Source organism: Coturnix japonica, chromosome 8 (genome assembly GCF_054131305.1).
Source record: "Coturnix japonica strain WE chromosome 8, WE-NBRP24, whole genome shotgun sequence".
In the NCBI taxonomy this organism is placed as follows: Eukaryota; Metazoa; Chordata; class Aves; order Galliformes; family Phasianidae; genus Coturnix; species Coturnix japonica.
In genome coordinates, this window is record NC_140670.1 from 30286478 (window position 1) to 30311655 (window position 25178).

The 25178-nt window shown below is 43.2% G+C and overlaps 1 long non-coding RNA gene across 1 annotated transcript in view; it reads right to left on the minus strand.

The window, feature by feature from the left end:
- Positions 1–6624: 6624 nt before the first annotated feature.
- The window catches only part of LOC107316286 (uncharacterized), a 33224-nt gene continuing 14670 nt past the window's right edge, over positions 6625–25178 (minus strand). The window contains exons 3-5 of the long non-coding RNA XR_001556262.3: positions 9000–9213; positions 8479–8599; positions 6625–7736 (exon numbers count right to left, since the gene is read on the minus strand). This is a non-coding gene — a long non-coding RNA (uncharacterized LOC107316286). The remainder of the gene's footprint in view (positions 7737–8478; positions 8600–8999; positions 9214–25178) is intronic.

Genomic DNA, 25178 nt, shown 5'->3' on the forward strand with positions numbered 1-25178 from the left:
ATACACCTGAGCTCCCCTGGGTTGGCCCTGCCTTCCCACCAGGTGCTCCATCACTGCTTCAGGCTGTGACTTAGCATTTCCACTACAGCGTGAAACACAGACAGTGCTTAGAAGAAGAAGAGATCAGCATCCTGGAAAAATGCCTGCTCCAAAAATGCCCCCTCAAAGGCAATGAATACTCTCAGCATCTTTCCTCAAGCACACACGGCTCTGCCCCTAGGACTGTCATGGAGTATTTATTTTACTAACTCCTTGTCTTTGTTTTTACCATGTTTTCTCACTCTCTGCAAACAAAGTGCTTACTGATCCTAATTAACGTTACCAAGTAATAACATTAAATATCAACAGAGCTATCTTCATCATGCTGATGTCAAAAGGAACTCAGTAGGGTAGCACAATGTAAATAAAGGCAGTCTTTCACTGCTGCTCACACCTATACCCTTAGCTTCAGTGCAGACATGGTCAGAATATCAGGAGTGATTCATTCCCCCCTTTTCATCACGTTGCTGCTCTGGAGGCATCTGTGAAACATTTTGCTTTTGAAATGCCTGTATACCTATATGTAACATCTGTTGCTTTCATAAGATCTTGTTCTCTGCTGCACGATGTTGCTCCTCCAAGAGAATTTTTGTGCTAATGAAAAATTTAAGAGCAGAGCTGAAAGAGGGCAGCTGGAAAGAGGTGTATTTAACATTCCTTTTTCTGGTGGTTGTGTTTGCATCGGATCAACTGTACGCTCAGTAGCAACATAGCATAGCTTTGATAACATCTTGCTTCAATGAATGTAGAATGCTTATGAAGTTCTTTTAACCAAGGCCTTTACACTGTGTGGATGTCAAGAGAGCATCAAATCTCTCCATATCACAGGTGGCTTTTGCAGCCTGCAGGTGCCAGTTGCTAATGGGGCAGCTGGCCCACCCCTCATGCTCCTATGGGTGATGCAGTGAAAAGTCAGCCCTTGGAAACCTCTGCTGTTCTAACAGCACTGTTTGGCTGCTTCTCCAACCTCTGTGTGGTCATGAGACTTTTTCTCTCTCATGTCACAGTGTGTTAATTAGGATGGGTAATACACGGCCTCCATAAGCAGTAGCAATAATCTCTCTACGCACGCAATTTCTTCTTGCTTTCTTTATCGTGTCCTGAAGTTAATCATTAATTTTCACTAGGAGCTGTCTCAACAAGTTAACAACATCATGAATATTGTAAACAGCAACTTTCTCTTCGGTAGCCAGACTCTGAATACCAATTTTCAACCAGAATATTTGATCAAATTCTGCTGCATTTTGTCAGTAGAGGAAATATATCCCAAACTTATTTGTGAGGATATAAAGCTTCATTCTAGCATGCAAGTCTAAAATGGTAAATGAGTGAAATATTTATATTTGCACAAAGTAAAAGGCAGAAAAAATGCAGTGGTGAAGAATAGTGAGCAAATCAGTGGGGTATATGGTCCGAGTTGTGGCCTTTGAATGGCCTTTTATGCAACAGAAAACACTTTTTCTACTGATTTCTGGAGATTATAAATCAATTTTCTGCTGTGGCTTATAAAATAGAATTTGATATTTCAGGCCTGTGATGTGGATTTCATTACCCCTATGAAATCAAATGGATTAATCTCATCTAGAGGATAGCTCTTATTTGAAGACGTTTCAGGAACAGAATCTAGAGCCAGCTCAGTTCACAAGCATTACATTGTTCACTTTATGCAGGGATCTGACCAGATGTGTTGTACTGCTGCATAGGACAGCCATTACAAATGTGTCAGCTTTCCAGTCTTCTTCCATCTGCCAACAAACTGTCTTTGCTTTGATTTTCTTTGATTATTTGTGCTATCCGAATGAATGTTTAAATGTGATTCTCACAATTTTTGCATTTAAAATATCAGTGGAAACCCTTTTGCGTATATGATTTCCCAGCATATGGCTGAATTCCCAACATAAGCCTTCTGGCGTGCACAATCCTCTTCTTGCCTTTCCCCCATAGGAGGTATTTCTTTTTCAGCAACAGACATAAACGCCAGTAGGACAAGGAGTTCCAACTCTTTCCATACATTACAACGAACTGTTTTAGTGTCAGTGTGATAGTTCAGCTGGATCTGTTCCATTATCCCAACAGGGAATGTGAAATTCAGGGGACCAAACGTTGGTAGGCAATTTTGCAAAGTTTTCTCTGTAACCTGAGTTCTCTGGAGCCATTTCAGTTTTTCAGTATATCCCAAATGGGTGGATAGGGATTATGATCGACCAGAAATAAGCAATAAGTGAATCACTTTTGGTACAAGTAGGAAAAACTCAGGTCCATACAGCTCTACAGGCATTTGCGTATGGCTGCATCCTTCTGATTTTGCTCTCACACAATAGCCTGAAGAGTGAACTTGTAAAGTGTGCTGAGTTCTTGAGTTTCAAGGCAAGATAAGGAAAAAGCATTTCTTGATGGCCATAGAATTCTTTGAGTAAAATTTTTAACAAGGAGAACCAAGTTCTGCTTTCATTTAGCACATAAAGCTCATAAGGTCCATGCTGGATTTGGCTTTTTTTCCTGATTACTATTTATTTTTACTATTGGGTGTCTTTTCTGTGCAAGTCAAACATTACTTCCAGTCTGGGATCTCTACGAGAGATTTTACTCTTTCCAAGAGTAAAACAGTGGGGCAGTCACTCAGATGTATTGAGACTGAAGTGTTTAGAGTTAGCATATAGACAAAAGAAGTGATAGGGGAGGAGTAACCTTGGAGTTAAATGCTTCTTCCCGTGAAAAGTCCATGTGTGTCAGAATTGTTAATAAATGCCTCATTTGCTTGTTGCTAAAGCATGTCTCATACTTATCTCCTGCTTCAGGGCTCATCTGGGTTACTCGTGGGAAGCAGAATAAACTTTACTCCCACTTATTTTGAGAGGGTGGTGGAACTCTGAGGACAGAGGCTTTGCAGGAGGCACAGGATATGCTGGTGCTCTTCCTGACGTCTGAGTCTCCATGTGGCTGGTGTTGTGCTCAGGGTAGAATAGCTCATTGCATTGCACATCCGTCACTGGGAGCTCCTGCCCTTCCCTGAGCTTTGTATGGTCATGTTCAGCTGCGGTGTTTTGCTCCGTACTGGTTGGAAATTGTAAGCAACAAAAGTAAGGTGTTTGCATTGATGTAAAGACAAGGTGGTGAGATTCTGTTGAAGAAAAAGGGAAATAACAATGTGTGGAAAAGTCGTGTCTTCAGAGCCAAATTATAGCAGGCCCAAAGATTGTGGATGTTATTAAACATTCAATAATAGCATTAAAATGAAACATATATATGTATATGGGTGAGGTACAGAAAGTAACAAGGGGTAATAAGAGGTAGATAGCAGAGAAGAGATTGAATGGTTTGTGAATGCAATTAATGATTCCAAAGAAATTACAAGGGAAGTAATGATACAGAATAAAATATGATTTCACCAGATGATGGCCAATAGAAAACATTTCCAATATGCAAAGTGTAAGAAGGCAGGGAAGGAGACTGTGGGCTTTCTAAAGCAAATACAGTAATTTAAAGACAATAGATTTAGCCACTGCAAGAAAAAAATATATGCATTCCCTGCTTCAGTGTTCGCAAAGGATATGGAACAGATGCCAAGAGCAGATGTACAGTTTCCAATAGGAGAAAGAAATATGCAGAAGACCATTGCTGTAACAGCTGATTAAGAAATAAAACAATCTCAGCAGTGAGGAAAAAGCCAAAATCAAACAAAGATCCATCTTACTTTTCATAGGAAGTCCAAGGAGGAAATACGAGCTTGGGTTGCAAATGTTGGAATAGAAAAGCAGGGATAGACTTAAGGGATATTAAATAGGGATAGTAAACATAATGCCTCCAAATCCTTATAATTAAAATCAGAAATAAAGCAATGCTGTGGAAATAGATATTGTGGGTTTTTTATGAAGGTCTTGAGGTCTTCTGATAATGCAAGCATCCATTTAAAGGCCGAAAAAAATAAGAACTTGATTTCCTCTGAAACCTCCATTTTGTGACTCCTAACTTTCTGGATCTCATCTTCCCTGTACAGCACCGCATACAGATTAAATGCATCCTAAAATGTTGGGGTTTTTTTCCATTTAGTTGCATTCCAGCTATTCAGCGTTATGTTTTCAAGATTAAGAAGGATGTTTTTCCCTTGCATTCTTGCTCTTCATAGGATTTATAACAATAACTACGAACTGGTAGCTGAGGGGAATTCTAATTTGCAAAGTGACCATCACAACAGCAGAACATCACGAACTAAAATTAAACCTGAGGTTTAGGCTCGTTTCCAGTGGCAGGATCCGATTACTGGCAATGAAAAGAAGGAAGCAGAGTACACCAGAAAAAAATGTGATCCAAACAGCTAGAGAGCCAAGGCTATGCGAAATCTTATAGATTAGGTGGGGACAGGTTTAACGTTTTGATTTGGAGCGCTGTGGCAAAGTTTCAGTAAAAATGCTTTTCTGTCAGAAAGCACTTGAGCTGTTTGGAGTGTGCGATTCAGCACGACCTGACTTAACTCTGATGGATTGCTTTGAATTTCTTTGGAAAGCAACCAAAATACTTCAAGTAGTTAAAGTGCGTTCATAACTTATCGGGAGGAAAATACAGCGCGTCATGGTATTCGCTAGGAAAAAAAAATAAGTCAGTTGTGTGTAAAATGCCTCCCAAAATGATTTAATGGTGGAAAGAGTCAGTGACGCCATTATTTATTCAAAGGGAGCTTCTTGGGGCAGACAACCTTTGGCTATGAGCATGGAAGGATGGAGATGCTGGCACTTTCAGCTCTGAGGCGGGTGCCCAGTTAGCCAGAGCTTTATGCTGAAACACTTTGGAAACAGGTTTTGAAGGAAAACTGGGAGGGAATAAAAATAAGATTTAAGAGGGAGGGAGAGTATCATCAAAGTAAGTACTATGTGGGAGGAAGTCGTGTTGGTCTATTTGCTCAAAGTGCAATAACTCCCTATCATTTCCTGCGCTTTATTAATAACTACTTTTCTGTTTAAAAATATTTTAATCCTTTTCATAGTTGGGGATGACTCATTAGCTCCTCTTTTTTTGTTGTTGTTAAAGATGTCTTCCAGTCTCAGCCACCAGAACAGTGTCCCCGGAGAGAAAAAAAAATGGTGCTAAAGCAATTCTCCCAGATCCACCAGAATAACTGTTCCCATGAATTCTAACAGGCAGCTAAACATCTATAGTTACGAAAAGGAATTCAGAAACAATGCCACACTCATAGCAGATAGAAGATAAATTTATCTATTACAAGTAACATTGTTCTTGCAGCATCTCATGGAGATGTGGTGGTAGCACACAGCCCAGGAATTGCACTGTTTGGCCTGGTTTTGCCCTCGGTGTTCATGAATAATAATCTTAGAGAGAATTTATGCTTTTATTAGCACATTGCTGGGTAGGATATGCAGACATCACAATAAGAAGGAACCAAGCATGGGAACAGGAGTTCCAAGCTTTGACCAACTCAGTGCTTCTGCCTTGGTCCTTGCCAGCTGGATGAAGGGTCAAGTGCTTGCTTGGTCTGTAAGACCAAAAAATTGGGGAAAACACAGTTTCCTGTTTATGGGCAGCAGAATGATGTGGGATCAACACAAGGAGATGGCAACATGATTGGAGCCCATAGCACTGGGAGCATGCGTGAGGTAGATGGAGGCCCACATATGGCTGGAGAAGAGCAATATCCACAGTGTATTTTGTTCAGCCTTAGTAATTGTAATGCAGATTAAAAACATCTAAAAACCTCTTTTGAGGGGAAGAAAGATAGGGGACAGGCCTTGCTGCTTCATCCTCCAGGGCAAGGAGAGTGCTCAGCCCTCCTGCCCTGAGCCAAAAGCCTATAGCTAGGTGGGGAAGCTGGTTACAAATGGCACTTCCCAATGATGGAAAATCATGTCTTCCCACAATCCTTAATCCTTTTATTTCTGTTCTCCTCGTTATCCCACACCCCACTGCAGAAAGTGATGCAAAGTTGTTTTGGCACATATTCTTACCACAGACGATGGCATAAGTCTGCCAGATTTTCTCCTACTGTGAGGTCTTTCAGTCAAGCCCAATTGAATCCAGAAATGTCATTGAGGCAAAAAGGTGGCACAAGGACACTCTCTTAACAGCTGGGTTTCAGGCAGAGAGGCTAGGTAGCTGTAAAAGGGTCTGTTTATCAAGCTACATAAGACAGCAGTATTTTAATCTTGAATGCAACCCTTCTTTGTATGGTAACATCAACACTGATGCTATTTGATGCCTGGGCCAATACCCATGCTTTAAGTGGAGCGAACTGAACATAGGGGACGATGGCTCAACAGTTTTATTGTTTGAAGTCTATGAGAAAGGAAAAATGTGTGGGAGTGTCAATTTTTGAGGTCTTCATTTCAATGCACCAAGACAATAACTCCCTGAGAGATAGTCTATACTTCAAGTGCGTTTTATGAGCTGAAGACAGAAATAATGACTTGGTTTCTTTAGACTGTGCTGTGCAGCAGATCAAAGAAGGTGTTTGTAATTGACTTCTAGGAACCTGACCAAGGCCTATGTCACAAATTCAACCATTACTTACCACCCAAGAAGGCACAAATATGGTAAAAATAAATAAATAAGAATGACACACAATGAAAAGGGAAATAGTGGAAGGAAAAACAACTGCTTTACAAATGTGAAATTTACATGAGAGTAATGAAGAATACCAGCCATACTTTAATTCATGACAGATCTCCTGGTGAGCGTTCAAACACATTCATGCTGTTAACGTACCCGCTCAGAAGCCATGGTAACCTTTCATTATACAGATAGATAGAAATAGAGTCTCATTCCTTATGATGGCAAGAACCAAGGTCCTCCTGCAGGAAAGCTACAGTCCCATTGGGATCAGTGCGACCCAACCTCATGCCTGACTTTGCAAGAAGAGTCCAGAAGGATTTAGTTATTTGATTAGATCTCAGGAAGAAAGAAACTGAAGCTGTTTTCTCACCTACAGAAAGAAAATGCAACACATAAGTTTATTCAAGACAACAAACAGTCGGACGCTGTTTTGTTGTTGTTTAAAACTTGAACATTCCTTCTATTTGAATCTAAAGACAATGGACTTTATCTCTGAAATACTCATGGGATCCTCCAGTTTCACATCTGTAACCCTGTGGAAGAGATCCTCGTCTCTCTCCATTGTTTCTCAGCAGATTGAAGATCTTCCATAGAATCTACATAAATAGCCCATTCATAAAAGTACAAAAACATATTGTACCAAGACAATAGCCTTACGAGGCCAGCAGCATCCCAAGTGAAGTGAGCAGAGTTAAACATGCAAAAAATTTGCTTTTTCCCCTTCTCGGGCGCCAGTGCAGAATGCCAACAACTATCATCTGCGTCTCATCTCTACTTCTATCACCACTTCATAAGGACTGGGAAACAAAGATCAAAATCAAAGGCTTCCTCAGCTACCTGGAGAGCTCCTGTGTTTGTGGTGCAAAATGTTCTCTGGTAAAGTACAGTGAAATAGAGTCTATTATCTACCCATCTTTAAGGTGATTCCTTAAGAGACGTTTCTTCTGTGTTTCACTCTTGGACAAATTACTAATTTCAGCATTCATGTCCCATTTGATACTCCTTTCTGGATCAGGGTTGAGTGCTTTACTGGTACACAAGTGAAGAAAACAGGGTGGTGGTGATAGCAGGTGCTGAAACCCTGATGCAGGAATTGTTGGAGGCAGTTCCTTGTTCTTCTGGTACCGCTGCAGCTCCTTATTTGAAAAGAATTAAATGTAGGAAATGTAATGAGGACGTGGATCGAGTTCATTCTTCACTTTCATATTTACATACTCATGGGTTCTTTGCCTCTTCCTTGGACACACAGCGTAGTATTTATTATGGCACGATGCACCTGTGCTATGTCCCTGAACACACCGTGGCAGCCAGCTCTGGTTTTCTTAAAGTCAGCATCAGTTCTGCCTTTACACAGAGCAGAAATGCTCCTTCTACCTGATTAGGCACAACTGCAAGTGAGCAGTGGGAGACCAGGGATTCTCTAGTTAAAAGGCTGATTATCCTGTCTTAAAATAAACTTAAATTGAACCAAGGGTGAATGATCTGGAAAATAATGAAACCCATCTCATTAGAGTAGAAATGGAACAAACTGTGCTCTGCCTTTTTGGCTTCATTTTGCATGTTAATGAAAAGTGATAAGGGTTCTGCCTGATATTGTTAAAGACCTCGTGTGGACGAGCCTCTTGTCCTTGGTCAGATGCTGCTCTTGTTTATACTGACCTAAACATGAAGAGCCTTCCTTGGCGTGGATCCATATAGCTGGGATCTGAAGCAAGCCAACCTCATACATCTCATCATTCTCAGCCAGATCATTTTGACCTCTCTGCTTAACCTTACATTAAATTTGCCTTTGGCTTTTCTGAACCAGAGGGTCAGTTCACAAAACATTCAGAGCTACTTGGTTCCCACCAATATAAAGTTCAGAGAACGTCAACTCACAGCAGTATCAGAGATCCCAGCTTTGTCCATCTGTCCATCATTGTGTATGCAAGTCGTGTCAAGTGCCTTAACTCCCATGGTTTAAACTGTGCCAGCCTCTTATCCTTACAGTGCATTGAGTCTGCAAGAGAATACACAGGAAGCATTGCATAAGTCTCTCGGGGAGACCTGGGTTTGAAAACCAGCAGTGGAGGAGAGAAATATGTATTGAAATGTGCTGCTGTAAGAGGGATGTAATAAAAACTGTAATATCATCATATGTCCTGTAGCCCCCTGTTCTGGGCAGAATAGCTTTAAACTAATGGAAGCACTGCATGAGTGATGCTTATGTTTTAATAAACATTGGTCTGTCCTGAAAAATCCCTTAATTATGTAGCTAAGGACAATACATTAATTTACAAGTCTAAATTGAAACAGTTCTTCCCTGTTTTTAATCTTATGTGGCATAGGTTCTGTATATTGCATTTGCTGTCCTCAAGGGCTTGGTGTTTCAGTAATTCAATAGCAAGAGCATACTTTACCTCTGAGGCTGTCCGGGGCCAGGTTGACCCTTCACCAAGTACACATAGCTGTGTAGAATCCAGGACAGGGCAAGAATTAGGTTCAGACTGCTGGTTTCATGCAGTTCCTGGCCCAAAGAAGAATTATCCAGAGCCAACTCCCCAGCCTTGATGCATCTCATGAAGCTGATCAGTCCTGGTGTCTTGAGCCAAGACTTTGTCCCCGCTGACCTGACTGCTGGGGATGAGAGGCAACAGTGTCAGGTCTGGCAAAAGGCTGAGCCGCCCTTAGAAACGAGTCAGTCGTGTTCTTAAAAGCATTAAGGTTTTAAAATGAAAGGTGTCGGGAGTGGACAAATTAAAAGTTCTTTTATTTTTCCTGGGGTGGTTTGACCTTCTGACTGCAGAGGTTTGTGGGCTGTACAGCTGTACGTAGCTGTACATGGTTGGGATGTCAACACTGGCATACACAGCAGCCAACATTGCTCAGAGGTCAAGCTCCTGAAATTATGAGAGTCCAAGCAGAGAAGGAAAATACCTAAAGCACGGAAAAGGAAAGGGGGGGAAAAAACCCAAAGTTGAAATATTTGTGGCAGATCCCAAATTATGGTGAGAGGTGATAGTCTCTCCGTAGTTCAGATCAAAGCCACGGTTCAACCAAGAAATAGGCTTCATTCCCAGCTCCACCCTCAGCTTCAGCAAGGCCAAACCAACCCTCCCAGAGCAGAGCAGGACAAACCTATCCCAGGGCAGGGTTTTTCCAGCATGATGAGAAAAACGTCTGGTGACACCTCCGGACAGCTTCAGTGATCAAAACACTCAGGGGCCTCTTGCATTTTTGTAAGATTTTCCTATGATTCCTTGTTTGGTTTCCTTTTCTTTTTTTTAATATCTATATATAATTCATCCAGCCTTTAAAATAACGACTCCTAAATGCCTTTATTTCTCTCTTTTTAAAACACTTCTCCACTGGGGTCGCAAGGATGAAAAAAAAAAGCTGTGCAGAATTTGGATGTGTGATGGCCAGGTACCAGCCTGCAGCTGGAGTTTGGATCCATCATCCTGGATGCTGAGGGATGTGGACCAGCTCCCTCCATCACAATTTATGTTGTCCCAGCTCAAGGGGATAGCTTCAAGTAGGAACGTCCTTCTCCTGCAGGGTAAGGAGAGCCTCCCACAGCGCTGGTTAGAAATGTAGCTCCACAAAGAATAGAGAGGTTATGAACAGTTTGTGAGCAAGTGGTATTTTTATCTATATGGAAATGTAGACTTTGAAATACAGACTGCAGTTCTGCATTAACTCAAAGTGAATGATACCATAGCCCTGAATTAAATCACTGGGAATGATAATGGTAAATCTGGCTTTGTAGTGATAATGTCATCTTTGTGTCCCTGCTCTGTATCTCCCTCAAAATGACAGCATGGCCATGAAACTCCAGCACATGGGTGTTCCAGCATCCCTGTCATTTAATGCACACTTCTCCTATTTTATAGGATGGGTAGCTCAATCCTGAACAGATTAACTCCCGCTGAGAAGCTACAGAAAGGTGATTTATATTGCCCTGGATGTGCACACAAATGCACAGTCACACACAAAGGTGAATGATATGCACACCAAAGAGAATGCGTGTCCTGAAAATCCCTCACCACAGCCAAAGACCTGTAGAGAGGAATGACAGACTGACACTGCGAAACAAATCCCAGCCCATGGGGATTTCTACAGGCTGAGTAACGTTTATCTATGTTCATTTATCTAGAGCCCAGTTCCAGTTTTATGTGGAATAAGATACAGGTAACAACTATTGATGGGATTCATCTTTCAAACACTACTGACTCCACAAAGTTCACAGCGTTAAACTCTTACTAACGCATCTGTTTTCATATGTACAGCTTTACAAGCTTAAGCAGCAAACAGCATGTTCTTGGAGATAGACCCTAAAATACAGAGTCCCTAAATACAGAGCTGTATCGTGTGAAACTCTGTGTTTCAGCACCATTTAACAATAACCCATTTTTCTGCCCTGATCAAAGGTTTGAGAGAAGCCAATGATAATCTTCCCATTGACCTTAGCGTGTTTGGATAGAGACTCTCAACTAGAAGTTAAGGCGCCTCCAGAGAAATAGCGGGCTGGCAGTTAAGTATCGCAGATAAGTCTATTGCCTGAGAGTGCTGCTGGGATAGTATTTGTCCTGACATTTCAGTGCAGTTACATTCTGAAATATATTCTCTGCATGGTTAGGGCAAGCATCTTCCTTAAGTGAAAAGAAAATGGAGCTGGTGTAACTTCTGTGCTTGAATTCTAACAGCGTTTTCATTTTTATGCCTTTCTCAAGAGCTCATCCAGAAAAAACATGAGATGTTGCAGAAGTGATAAGGAAATTCATACATTCCGAATAGGTTTGTATCATTATGGCATTAACATGTAACGCAGAGGCAATAAAATTTATGATACTCTTCTTCAGTGCTTTAATGAGGCATTGCCAGCCTCACTGCGTATTTGCAGAAGTCTTAACAGATAATGATTTTTAAAAGTATTGAGGTAGAGCTTGCTAGCACAAATGGCCATAACGGCAAATAGCTTTGCAGGAGTTGGCTGTTATGTTGAATTAGAGGCAAGAAAATGAATCCTGGGCAGGTTTTCTCCTCCATTTCAAGAGGGAAGTCAGGGGAACATGTTTCTTCTGGACACATCTACTATGGGCTTTCATTCCCCTACGTTTTCTACCCTTCCTAAGAGGAGACATATGAAACCCAGGAAGCAGCTTCTTCACACTGCTGTAAAGGAGATGCACTGCACACGTACCTGCACCTGCAAGTGCACCATCTACAGCAGGAGATACATGGGGATGTTCCCAGTGTTCCCAGCTGCTTTTTCTAAGTATTCCAAAAAGGCACAATGATTGCTGCTAAATTTATTCCCGCTGATGTCTGAATTGAAGAATAGAAGAAGCAATTCCTCTTTTTCTCTTCAGAGGGGAAGCTGCTGCCCACTGACCTCTTCAGCCTCCCCTATCTGCTGCGTAGGGTGAAGGGAAAAACTGGGCATAATTTGTTGTCACTTCTCCTATAGAAAACAGACCTACAGGAGTTTTGGCCCATGGGGAGAGGCAGGAAGAAGGTACCAGCTCATAGGCACGTGCTTACAAAGCCAGCCCTGTGCACTGGCATAGCACTGTGCACCTGGTGGCTTCTGAGAGCCGCCTTTGGCAGAGGGTGGAATCAGTCACTCAAAGCTGCTGCTGGCTTTCAAACCATGGGATCAAGGCATAGCCTGCCAGCTTCTGTGAGCTCTGTTTCTGCAGCTTTGTGTCTGTAAGACTGCAAGGGCTGGGCTGCTAACCATTGACTTAGTTGCCCCGTCACTAAGGTCAGATGCTTACTCACAGGCCATAGTGAAGTCATTCGTTATGAATTTCCATCAGGCTGGGCTGCAGTCAGATCAGCTCCCCTGACCTCAGTATTTATCTGAGCATTTCCTTTTGGATGATACAGAGCTGAAGCCATGGAGGGATGGCAGGTCACTGCCATGGCTCAGCCCTCGCTGAATAAAACTTTGTCAGCTGTCCCTCCCCATTGGATGTACAAGTGCACTGTCCTTAGGCTGCGCCATTCCTTTTGTGTCAAGGGACAGGAGCTTTAGGGAGACTCTGAACAGTGGGACCTTGCTGACTAACATTTGAGGGAAGATCCTGAAGGGAAAAAGTTGATACTGCGGGATACACTCAGTAGCTCCTCTACAGTCTCAAACTTTGCAGTTTCTTCTTAGTTCTTAGCCACTTGAACACATGGTGCCACCAGAGGATGAAGATTGTCTCAAAATAGGTGCTGTAAAAATACTGAAGGCAGAGGAATTCCCAATCCAACCATATGACCTGAGGTGAAATGGAGAACAAACAGCCTGGCAGCTCCCTGCCCACGCCTGGAATCCAGCAGCACTTCTGGAGCATGTTTGGAGCCCGCAGACAGGAGAGGATGAGCATTACTTTGTGGATTGAAACATCCACTGAGGATAGAGTGAAGACTCTGGTCTTTTACGCACTCATGTTGCAAAGAGCAAACGTTGCTTTCATTTGCAAACCCACAAACCCCATGTGAAGAATTATTTCTCTGTTTTTCAGCGCTAAGAAATGAGTCTGAGTAAAAGCTCTCAGAGATATTGCTCTATGGACTCTGTAATTCCAGCCCTAGTAACTACAAGGTGATTTTTCATATATTCTAAAATTGGCAAGCTAATATTTCTTGAATCAGTCAGAAAGGAAATACTGCTCTATCCTCTGCTTATCCTTTCTTCATCAACAAATGCAATTACAAAAACATACTTCCTCAGCTCAGGACTTCAGGGCTCTGTCAGAGTCATTTTCCCATCTTCCAGAAGTAAATCTGAATCTGATTACACCAGGGAAATGTCAGCTGATTCATCTCCCACTGCTGATGGCCCTAACTTCCATTTCTACCTATCTCAAAGCTGAAATACGGATGAAAAGCAAAGATATTCTTACAAGCCAGAAACTGAAAGATATTCATACTGAGGGGAAAAAATAGTGACACCCAGGGATCCAAGCATCAGCTCCAGAGGTGAACAGCCATTTGCTTATCGGAGGATCTGGCTGTGGGCCATCTACTGCCATCATTTAATCAGCCCAGAGGCTTACCTGAGCTGGGAGACTGCCATGTGTGAGAGGAGATGATATTGCAGGAGCCGTGATGTGTCGTACAAGAAAAACAGTATTCCAGAGCCAAAAAAAGTAAGCCCTTTCCCTGCAAAGGTTATGGATGTTTTTAATTCCAAAGACCTGTGTGTCTTGGTTGCAATAATTGATGTTAGAGCTTGACAGGCCAGATCAATAATTAATGGTGAGTTTGCTAGTCAACCGCAGCAGAAGCTAAATCCATTTGTACTGTGTCACAGACCCCGTGTGCTTTTAAAGAGATGAGCAGAAATTGGCAGGATGCTTCACAAGAGGTTCAGAAGGGAGCTGGATATCGTGATAACAGCTTAATTTCATTTAAGCCACGTAATCATGTTACTACAAGCAGGACAGCTCATCTGAGGAGTGGTGCAGGATGAATCCTGCCAGTGGGCTTTGTCTTGGTGCAGGTACAGTGCTGGGCTTCTCCAGCAATGAGCTCCATCACTTCACTCTTCCATTAAATCCATTAAATGCCTCTTTCTCTTTCTCTTTCTTTCCAGCCTTCCCAGGTATAAAGGAATGGAGAGTAAATCCCCAGGTGTTTATGCAGAACTGCATGCAGGCAGGTCAGGATTTGACTAATTTATTACGATACAAGTAACAGCAGTGATAAGGTAATGTGACAAATGCATTATTAACAGCAGCCCATGGTTAATTCATCATCCTGTGATACTGCTGATGGCATATTCCGCTTGGGGGCAGCTTTGTGGAGAACACTGACCTACCACTCTGTGACAGCGGTAGATAAAAGTGATGACAGTCTGTCCCATCAGACAGAGGACAACCTCCATGCATCCACATTTTAACTATATCCATCTGCAGCCAGAGCCAGATGCAGGCTTCCAATGGTCTGCGCAGGAATTTGCACTTGTTGCTGGAATATCTTTCAACATAGCCTAAGGTTAATATATGCAATACCATGCCTTTAATTAGCACTTCCCCTCTTGCAGTATTCGCCTTTTCCTCTTAGCATCACTCTCGTCCATTTCTCACAGCAGCTGGCATGCCCCTTATATTATTGTACATCTTTCCACATATAGAGCATAGGCTTTCTGCCCTCCATGTGGGTAACTGCAGCTTCTGCTCAGTCTTCTATATGAACCTGGGCTGATTTCCAGGCCTCTGATTCCCAATGTTTTCCATAGGTTTTCAAGGCAAAACATCCCCATGCAGTGATTCTGGCCAGCCCCTCTGCAGAGATAACACAGTGCCACATGATGCTGCAGGGGAAGCCTGGAGGCATTCACTGAAACAAACAACTGGGAAAAGCAATCCCAGTTCCAGAGCTTCGAATCAAAACGACTGGGGCAGATCAGGAAAACTGGCCTTTTCTTTTGTGTCTTTCTGAACTGTCTTTTCACCATCTTAAAAAGGCTGAAAGGGAACAACACCAATCAATCCGTCTCGACTTCAGATCCTGAATTTCTAACAGCGGTAACACATCAGAAATGCTTGTGGTTCTCTGGAAACCCTCATGCCTTGTTGTTGCCTTTCATTTCACCCTGACAAGAGACGAGCGAGAGTCTCTGGTTTTCTTTTTCCAAGATAAGACTAAATTTCTCTAAACAAGGAAGAATGTTCGGGTCAAGAAAGAGGGAACAGTTTGTGCATGGAAAATCCCTGTCAGCTGGCTGCCCAGAGAGGTGAGCAACCAAAGGGTCTTTTCCCTTCCAGGAACTCCTGCCTCCCAGGGACACTCAACTGCTTTGAAAAGCCCAGCTGAAAATTCCCCAGTGCAGAGGGTTTTTTCCTCCCCATGGGAAAAGAAGTTGTTGCATTCTCTTCCTCTTACAAAAGACAAAACTATATGTTTTCATAACTGGAACTGATGTTCAATGCTGCAGCTCAATGGAAACTGCAGCAGTGACAGCAGAGCAGCAAAGTCCTAGAATGCTGTAAAAGAGGATTTACTAAAACACTACAGCAATAGATACAGAAACAAGGGGAAAAAAAAGCTGCTTAACTTCAGAAGGCAGGGATGTCCCAGAAGATGCCCTCACCTCCACTGCCAGCCCTTAAATGAGAGCTGGGAAGGAGTAGATCCTGGCTCATGCTGGTCACTCAGCTGCACTGCATGCACCTGAGGCTCCTCTTGGTTGGCCCTGCCTTCCCACCAGGTGCTCCATCACTGCTTCAGGCTGCGACAGCATTTCTGCTACAAATGCCCCACAAACTAGTTCATATTTCATTCCCTCTCCTTACTCCTCAGCCAGCAAAAGAGCTGATTTTTGATCTTTCACAAGGGTGAGCGATGGTGCTTTGCTGGGAAGCATTAGCACAAGGAGCCAACTGGAACATCCTGCCCTGCACAAGCAGGGCAGGTATGATGGGGCCAGCTCACATCCACAGCACCAAGCCAGGCTGTAGTCAGCCAGAAAATGCAATCCTTTGTTCTGCTGTTTCCCTATACTTTCTTAAGGCAAAAATCCTTTAGCAAGAACTTCAGCCTGGCACTAATGATACTGCATCCCATCTGAGCAACCCCCTTCCCAAACAAAAAGCCTGGAGGTCTCTCAGTAGCAGCCCTGGATGGAGCCATGTGCCAGCAGCCAAGTATGGCCCTTCTCCTTCTGCTCCTCCATTGGGTGCATGGGATATATTCAAACACATTACAACAAGCACAACACACACAGAAAAGTTTAAAATATCACAATAACGAAGGGGATATGAGAGGGAACAATCAGTTCCTAGGAAAACTCTTTCAAGTTCTTGCACATAAAAACAGTACTTTTGCTCTTGAAGACACGACTGACAAAAAAATGCAAGGAGCTGAAGCTGGGAAAATATTTTGCACTTAATAAATGGTCTTCCATTTCTTTTTTTTTTTTTTTTTCCTCTGGACCTGCTCAGTATAAAACAAACCACAACAATCATTTTTCTTCCCTTTCTCATCAAAACCAGAATTCTGACTAAACAAAAACGGGGTAAAAATGCACCTTGGCTAGGAACTGGAGGTGAAAATAACGTCAAGCTAATTCAGTACACGTATTTATTTAAGCTCCACGTATTTTTCTGAGTTCTAATGGTGGGCAAGGTGACGGTATTTATTTGAGGAGCTGATGCTGCCACTTTCCCTTGGCTGACGCCTAAGAAACTGCACGTCATTATTGGAAAAATACAAGATGGGAAGGGACGCTTCTGCCACTGATTGAAAATGACTTTATTTTTCATTTTACTCCTTCTATGTTGCAAAAATCTCTTCCTATCCTTGTGCTATTTACCGCGAAAGGAATTTATCACTTAGTTTGTGATATTTCCTTCTCCAGATGCAGCCAAGCAGACTCATCCTGCACTTCAGTTCCTAAAAGACCCAAGATTTGGAAACTCCAGTGGGGCAAACACCAGTGATGTGTGCTGGGATGAATGCCCCTGGATCTGCACTGGCAGCTGTGCCATGAGCAAGCAGATGTGCTGGTCCTGATGGGTTGCAAGGAGAGGCTTCAGACAACAAAGTGCTCTGCTGGGCTCAAGAATCTGAAAGGAGGATGTAGTAAGTAGGGACCTCTGCTCCCATGTAACAGATTGAATGTGAAGAGATGGCATCAAGTCACGCCAGTGGAGGTTCAGGTGAGATATTAAGAAAAATATCTTCTCTGAAAGAGAGGAGATACATTGGCACAGCTGCCCAGATCCAGGTCCCCATCCCTGAAGATTTTCCAGAGCCATGGGGATGTAGCATTGAAGGACATGGGCAGTGGGCTGGGGATCTTAATGGTTTTTTCCAACCTTTGTGATTCTGTTGATCACTGGATGGAATCTGTATTAACAAGCGACTCCAAAAATAATGTGATTTCTCCTTTTTGCTTCTCCTTTTGCCTTGTTACACATCTGCCCCCTCCACTCAGCTTTCTTCTTTTGCTGCATTTTATTTCAGCTTTTTTTCCGTGACACCAATAGCCCTAATGAAATATGCAAAAGCATGAATTCTCAGGGCAGCACAAGCTCAGGCAGCTTTGCATCAGGGCTGGGAAAGGGCAGGACCTCCTCCATGATGGGCAGACACAGGGCCATGCAGAAATCTCTCCTCATTCAAACAGGGCAGCTGCAAAACACTGCAATAAATCCCACTGAACGCTCCTGAGGACCCCAGACACTGCAAACTGGGAACAAGGAGACACTTCAGCAAATTGGAGAGATGGCTGAAATAGAAAGAAGAGGGAGACTGTTTTCAAGTGGGAGATTGTTATTTTTGTCAAGTGTTTACCAAAACACGAGTTGGAATATTATTTCAAAAAGTCAGCCAACCCTAACATTACTCAAGGCTCACTGAGCACAAGTGGGATGGGAAATAATTCTTACTCTGTATTAGAAGTGGATGCAGACTGCCTGACTTTGTTGGGCAAATTAATTACCCACTAGCCCAAGTCAGATTAGGTAACGGCGTTTTCCATTTCTCAGCGTTTTTAGCACCAGGTGAATGTTAGGTATTTAAAAACACCCCCAACTCTTCCATAGCTTCCAAATGGACACATTGGCTCTGAATCTGAAGTAGGAATAGCTTAAAAGCAAGCAGCAAGCACCAGTTTCTCTATGTGCTGACCTTCTGGACCATATGAACTGCAGGTGCACTGTCAGCAGTGGAAGACATTTTCTGTTAGCAGTCAAAGAGGGTCACTGCTCTGTAGTTCCATATATATGCCTTGAACCCCTGTACTTGCCATGACTGATCCATATTGGAAAGTTCTCTTTAATAACCTGCTGCTTGGAGCACCATCTCCCGTTGCAACATGGAAAGGAGTGGTCATGCAAACATAGAATCAAAGAACCATTGGAAGAGACCACTAAAGGTCATCTGGTCCAACTGCAATAAACAGGGACATCAACATGTGTGCATCCTGAGGGATCTGCAGTGCCATAAGGGCAGCTTGGATAATGTCACCATGTCCTACTCATGTGCATCCAGCAACCCACCCCACACTTATCCTAATATTATCTCTCACCTGCGGTCTCTTTTCACTCTGCCTGCAAGAGAACTACCCTAGGTCATAAGCTCCCATGTCACAGTCATAACAAATGGGCTTAAAAAAGAACCCACCTGGCATCTGGTATGAGAAATCGAAGAAATGAGCCGTGGTAACATGGCTTGCTAAAAGCTGCAAGGAGATCAATTCCCTGCTGTTTTCATACCGCTGTGACAGGAGAAGCTAATTCAGGACACTTTGATGATCCAGTCATTGTTTTGTGAACTCTGAGACAATGTGGGCTGAAAGTGAGAGCCAAGAGCAAATTCTTTCCGAGGAAGCTGGGCAGGCTGAGAATGTATTCGACATGCAGGGCCTTTCTGAATTAGTGGCTAACAAGTCCTATATTAAGCCTAAACCCAGGCTGAAGAGGTAGAATCATAGAATGTTTTTGGTCGAAGGGACCTTAAAGATATCTGGTTCTGACCCTCTTCCATGGACAGGGTGAAGTATATGCCTATCATTAAAAGGTTAATGAATTAGAACTTCTTTTGCGTAGAAAAAAAGGGCCTGGGTTGAAAAGGAACATAATCACCCAGTTTCAATCCCCCACCACAAGCAGGGTCACCAACCACCAGGCCAGGCTGCACAAAGCCATGTCCAGCCATTGAGATGAAATCAGACCTGGGACTCTACATTACCTCCTGCCTTTTTCCCTGTTGCTGAGAGGCAGGTTAGAGAGATGCAACTGCACCTGGGCATGGTGGGGCTTGGTTGGCAGCCAGACTTGAAGATCTCAGAGGTCTTTTCCAACCTTCATGAATATCTGAAGATATGCCAGCTAAGCACTGCAATGCACTCGAGACACTCAACTATACACAGAATGCTTTGGGCCTCATTCCCTGTCAAAAATCTAATCAGAATTGCTCTCAGAAGAAGGATGGTGTGGGTATTCAGATGTGAAACACTGTGCCCTATCTGTGGAGAGCAGCAAAGACCGAAAAGAAAATTCCTATACAGAACATTGTATCCTGAAAACATAATGCATCACTGCTTAACCTTGTTGTTTTATTAGTAAATATGAATGTCAGTGAAATGTTAACATGACATTTTACCAGAATGACTACATTAATTTAATTATGTAAAGATCCTCACTAATTAGATTCTCTAATTGCAGTGTTATTTGCTTCCTGAGTCCAAAATTATTACTGCCCTTCTGCAATAGTTTCAACTTCAGTATATCTGTATGGAGCCACTGGGCCCTCAGTGTTCTCCATATCTGCTTAATAAAGCACATTACTTTCACTGATGTTAGTGTTCATGGTTACTATGTTTGCCATCATCATAGAGCACCATCCCAAGAACAAAACTTACGCTGCATTCACTTTAGCAAACAGATACGTGGGAGAGCCCTTGTCCACACAGCTCAGAAGACACCTCACAGTCCCACAGGCTGCCATCTCTGCTCCACAACCTTGTTCTCGTTTGTTTTCCCATTTTGTTTGTGTCCTTTCGAGTGGAAATGACTAATTTGTTCTGAAGGATGCTGGTGGAGAGCAACTTATTTATGTCCTTGCACAGCTGGCCAGAGCCAGGGCAGAAAACGCAGGTGATTTATCTGCAAGCTCCAAAGATGGGCTTCCTGCACAGCACTGGAGCACACGCTGCTGAGCCAGGGGAAATAGCTTCTCCTTATTTTATTTCCTCTTCTTCTCCACTCTTTCCTTCTTGTGAGTGATTCCAAATGCTTCTCCAAGTACAGTCGTATTTCTGTTTAATTCGTATTCCTCTGGTGCCTAACAAAGTGCTCGGCCCCTTTTATTGCCAGGCTTATTCTGCATGTCTGTGTTTTCCTATGACATCTATCTTGGTTAACAGGCTGCACACTCAATCGCTCCCAACCCCAGCATCTGAGCTAAATGCAGGAGAGAACCGCATTAACGTAATCTCTGTACTGATGAATTCAGTGCACCCCATAAATCTTAAGAGTATTCCTAAAAGCATTAACTCATTATACACTGCATACATCTATTGTTAACAGAGCCTCGTAGGGATGAAATTAAAGGTTGTCTTCTTGTGTGAGAAGCTGGGCAGAGCTAATAAACCTCTTATTCTTTTCTCCTTCCATGTTTTCCTCCCCAGCAGCACATCACACTATCTGAAATGAGCTTACATCCATCCTTTTGGCATAACCTTGAATTGCTAAGACAAGTCCTATAGTGCACATCTCCAGAGGCTGACCAGTTCACAGCAGAGTTTAACACTTCCAGACACTACAAATTATCACCAACATAGGGGAAAAGAAACAAAGAGACATAAGCCATTACTTTCTGGTCCTGAGGGACCATAGATCCTGTTTTTCTCCCTTGATGTACCGCATGAAGCCAACTCCAGCACTGCCCTGTGCATGTAAGCAGAGGCCAGCAGAAATATTCATCACAGCACTCGAGTGCTTGCCTTCATGCATACAGCCTTATCTGAGCAGCTCCAGGTGTTTGCCCTTTAGATTCTTCCTTGTAGGGACACAGGTTGGTTTTCCCATTCTCCAGCTCAGCCAATCCATTTGTAACTCTGAGGACACAAACACCACCTCTTCCACTCCTCTGGTAAGCATCCCACCACACATGCTCTATCCCATACTCTCATATCTATGCCCTATCCTCCTTCCCCCTCTGTGCCCACATCATGCATTTGGCTGCTGGTGGACGGGTGGTTTTCCAGGAGGACACAGGTCTGATTTACACTGGCTTTGTAGAGGTCATCAGAACCTCCTCTAGCAACAAAATCCAAAAGCAGCCTGTATACACATCAAGTGGCTGCTGCTTTCAAGTGGTGAGGAGCAAATCGAATTTTTAATGGGTCTGTCACTATGAACATTGAGTTTTAATTGCACTGGATAAGTCTGTCAGGTTGTCTTGGCAGTAGCTTGCCCACAAGGAGGGTACCTAAGTGACTGTGTCATGTTGACTGAAGTGCTTTGAAGTGGTCACAGAAGTCCCCTGTGGGGTAGCAATTTACAGAACATCGTGTTATTCTTAGGGGATAAAATAAGGAATTTTTGAGGAAAATCATCAAATAGAGCTTTGGATCTCAGAACAGCTGAGCTGATATCGGGGCCAATGGAGAAGCATGTTTGATTTGTGCCAACAACACCGTTAAGCCAGGTACAGATGTTATAAAATAGATGGGGGACGACGTTATTTTGCTAAATGCATGTCTATGGATCCCCAAATGGGGAAAAAGAAAGAAGGAGGCCAGCAGCAGGCAGTGTACCTAATGTTAATGCTTCAGTACATGTTGTAGTTTGCCTGTGCCAAAAGCAATCTTTCACAGTGGGAAAACAGCAAAAGACAGGAAATAACCAGCACAAACAGAGGCCAAACATCTCCAATTTACATCCCCAGCTGGTTTCCGACCATTTCTGTGGACATAAATCAAGCATGGAAAAGCACTGATAATGGACCTGCGTCTCTCTCTCCTTTCTTTTTCTTGCTGGTGCCTTTGCAGTTCTGGGCCTTTAGTAAAGGCTACAGAGCTGCACAGGACCAAGCCAGGTCCCTGTTCTCTCTTCCCCCATCCTCTGGTTGGACTTCTGTCCCACTGTGATCACCAACACCCAAGCTAATCATAGTCATATCTGAGAAAACAAGGGATTTGTGCCTGACTTTATTAGGTCAGCAAAGATACACACATAAATCTCTGCAGATCACTACAGCAAGTTCATTTGAACAGGTGCAGCCCAACCTGATGTTCCAATTCTGCTGAGCCCTCAATGACAGATGCTTCCTGCCTGATGTACCCAGCTTTTGTGATGCCTCTCATGTCATCACACAGGCACTGAGCACATCACCCTGGACAGGAACAAACACTTGAATGCGATTTCCTCCTACGCAAAAATCACAGAATTTCATAACATCCCAAGCTGACAGTGAACCACAAGGACCATAGAAACCAATTCCCAGCTCCACACAGCACTACCCAAACTCTGTGTGTGGGAGTGGTGTCCCAGCAGTACCTGAGCTCAGGCTGTGCCTCCTGCCATAGGGAGCTAATCCATGCCCATCACCCTCTGGTTCAGAACCCTCTTCTGCTCTCTAACTTGACCTCCCCATCACAGCTTCTTCACCTCTCTGTTTCAGTGCACTCCTCTCCCAAAACAAGCAGGAGGACTTTCTTTAACCCAAAGTTCAACATGTGCAATTCCTTTCTGCAGTGCTACTTCCCACATGTGAGTTTTTCCCACTGTCCTTGGCACATGCCAAGGTAGTTCCTCTTGCCACAGCATCTGGCTTCCCAGCCACACATCCATCCATCCATCAGTTGTGCTGTTGACTTCTACTCCACTTCTACATCTAAAGCCATGGAGTTGCTTCAGCCCCACACACTCCACAGTTTGGACTGCTGTCTCCATAGGAACCTTATTAATTCGGTTGGTTCTAATTATCCAGAGTTGGGATAGCCTGGTCTGCAGTGAAAGACGACTTACGTGCAAAGTTGCTCACAAGGTTGAGCAACACATCTCAGACAGGATAGACAGAATAAAACTACTTGCAAAAAACCCTGCAATAGCTCATTGAAATAATTAAGGGTCTGATCCTGATCGGACATTATGATTTCAGGTTTGGGTGTCGTTGGGTTTTTAGTGCTTTTAATAAAAATAACCCTCTGACAAGGAGAGCACAAAACCCATTCTTCCCTGGGAGAAAAGGAATGCTGAGGGGACCCAGCGTTCAGACAGGCTCAGAGGGGAAGGAGACTCAAAACATCTGCTCCAGCCTTGAGTTGTGCTGCTAAACACTCAGCTCCCACCTCCAGCTTAAAGCGCGACAGCTGTAAAATTGGTGTTTCTACTGATGGCAACAAAAACACTGATTCACACAAGAGCTCATGCAGAATACGTTGAATAAATCACCCAAAGCCAGGCTAAGAAAATCAGATTAGCTGCAGAACAGGCAGGGCACAGGCTGTGGTGGCGTTTCCCCTCTGATCATATCAACCAGAAGTGGGAAGGCCTTCATTGGTGCAGGGATGAGTGTTGAGCCCAGTGTTCAGCTGACTGGGGATGAGCTGTGCTCACTTCTCCCCTCTGAGGCTGCACAGACTCCACAAGCACATCTTTGGCCATGATTAAGTCATAGCATACATTAATGGAGGACCTAAATCACTTAACCTCTGTATTTGTTGCTAGCACCCTAAGCCATCTATGTTCTGCAAAACAGAACAGTTTTACAAACCCAGCCAACTGTTCCACATTGCCATCTTTTTTTGTTCAGTCTCTACACTGAGACAGAAACCAACTATTTTTTCCTTCACACTATATGGCTAAGAGTTACCACACCTTGGAAATTAAGCTTTCTGCTACAATATCAACGTTGCCTCAACTATACAGGAGAAGATTATACAGTCTCAAAAGATCATCAGGAGAAAAATTGTTTTTGAAACGCACAAAAGCCAACAGATAGCACTATTCATCATCCTCACACCATCAAAGCCATCAGCTTCATCTTTGCACAGAGACCAGCCCTGTCATCAGTCACGTAATTTAGAGTGAGAAATAGATAAAGATTCTGTTCTGTGACAATTACAGTTATAAAGACCAATACAGAAATAATTTGCCGAGCTGCCAGCTCAGGGATTACAGATTTGATGTGTGGTTTCAGCCACCTCAAGGCATTAGTACTGATATCCCCCCCAGCACTGTAGATTGAAAAGTATTGATGAGAGAGTCAAGATCAGAGAACAGCAGCTCTAAGGCATTCCTCTGCCCCTACCTATTTACTACTACATTAATCTTTCCTTGATCTACTAAATCCCATTTTCTTGGGCATTTTGGGAACATGTAAGAAATGAAATAAACCTATATCCCATCAGCCAGCACCCTAAAATGTTCCAAAGCCAAGTCCAAAAGTATAGCACAGGAAACATATATCTTGGAAATACGGAAAACAAGCTCTTCACCAGCACACAACAGCCCATGATTTGCTTTACCCTGGTGGTCTTTCCATCAAGGGATTTTACTAAAGCTGCATAACATGATGGAAAGCAATAACAGCAGAGCAGAAAAGTCCTAGGCTACAACAAGTGAGAATTTGCTCAAATACAACATCCATGGGCACAGAAATAAAGGAAAGAAGCTGCCTACCTTCAGAAAGCCTCAGGTATGTAGGGAACTCCAGCAAAAGGCTCTTCCTTCCACTGCCAACATTTAAATGAGGGCTGGGAAGGGGTGGATTCTGGATCCAGCCCTTCTGGTCACTCAGCTGTATTGTGTGTACCTGAGCTCCCCTGGGTTGGCTTTACCTTCCCTCCAGGTGCTCCATCACTGCTTCAGGCCATGGCTTAGCATTTCCACTTTGCCAAGCTACAAAACCATATTTTATTATCATTTTCAAGTCAGAAAAATGGCCCGGCATGAACTGAACTGATGTTGGAAGGGAAATGGTTATGCAGAGTTTCAGAACAATAAAGCAGAACACTTTGAAGGCAATCTAAGCAATATGCTGTGCTGTGCTTTGCATCTCAGCTGAGAGCTTCAAGCACCTTGAGAAGTGATTTCAGGCTTATACATTATTCATCTGCAATATCTGTCTTCTAAAATATAACAGTT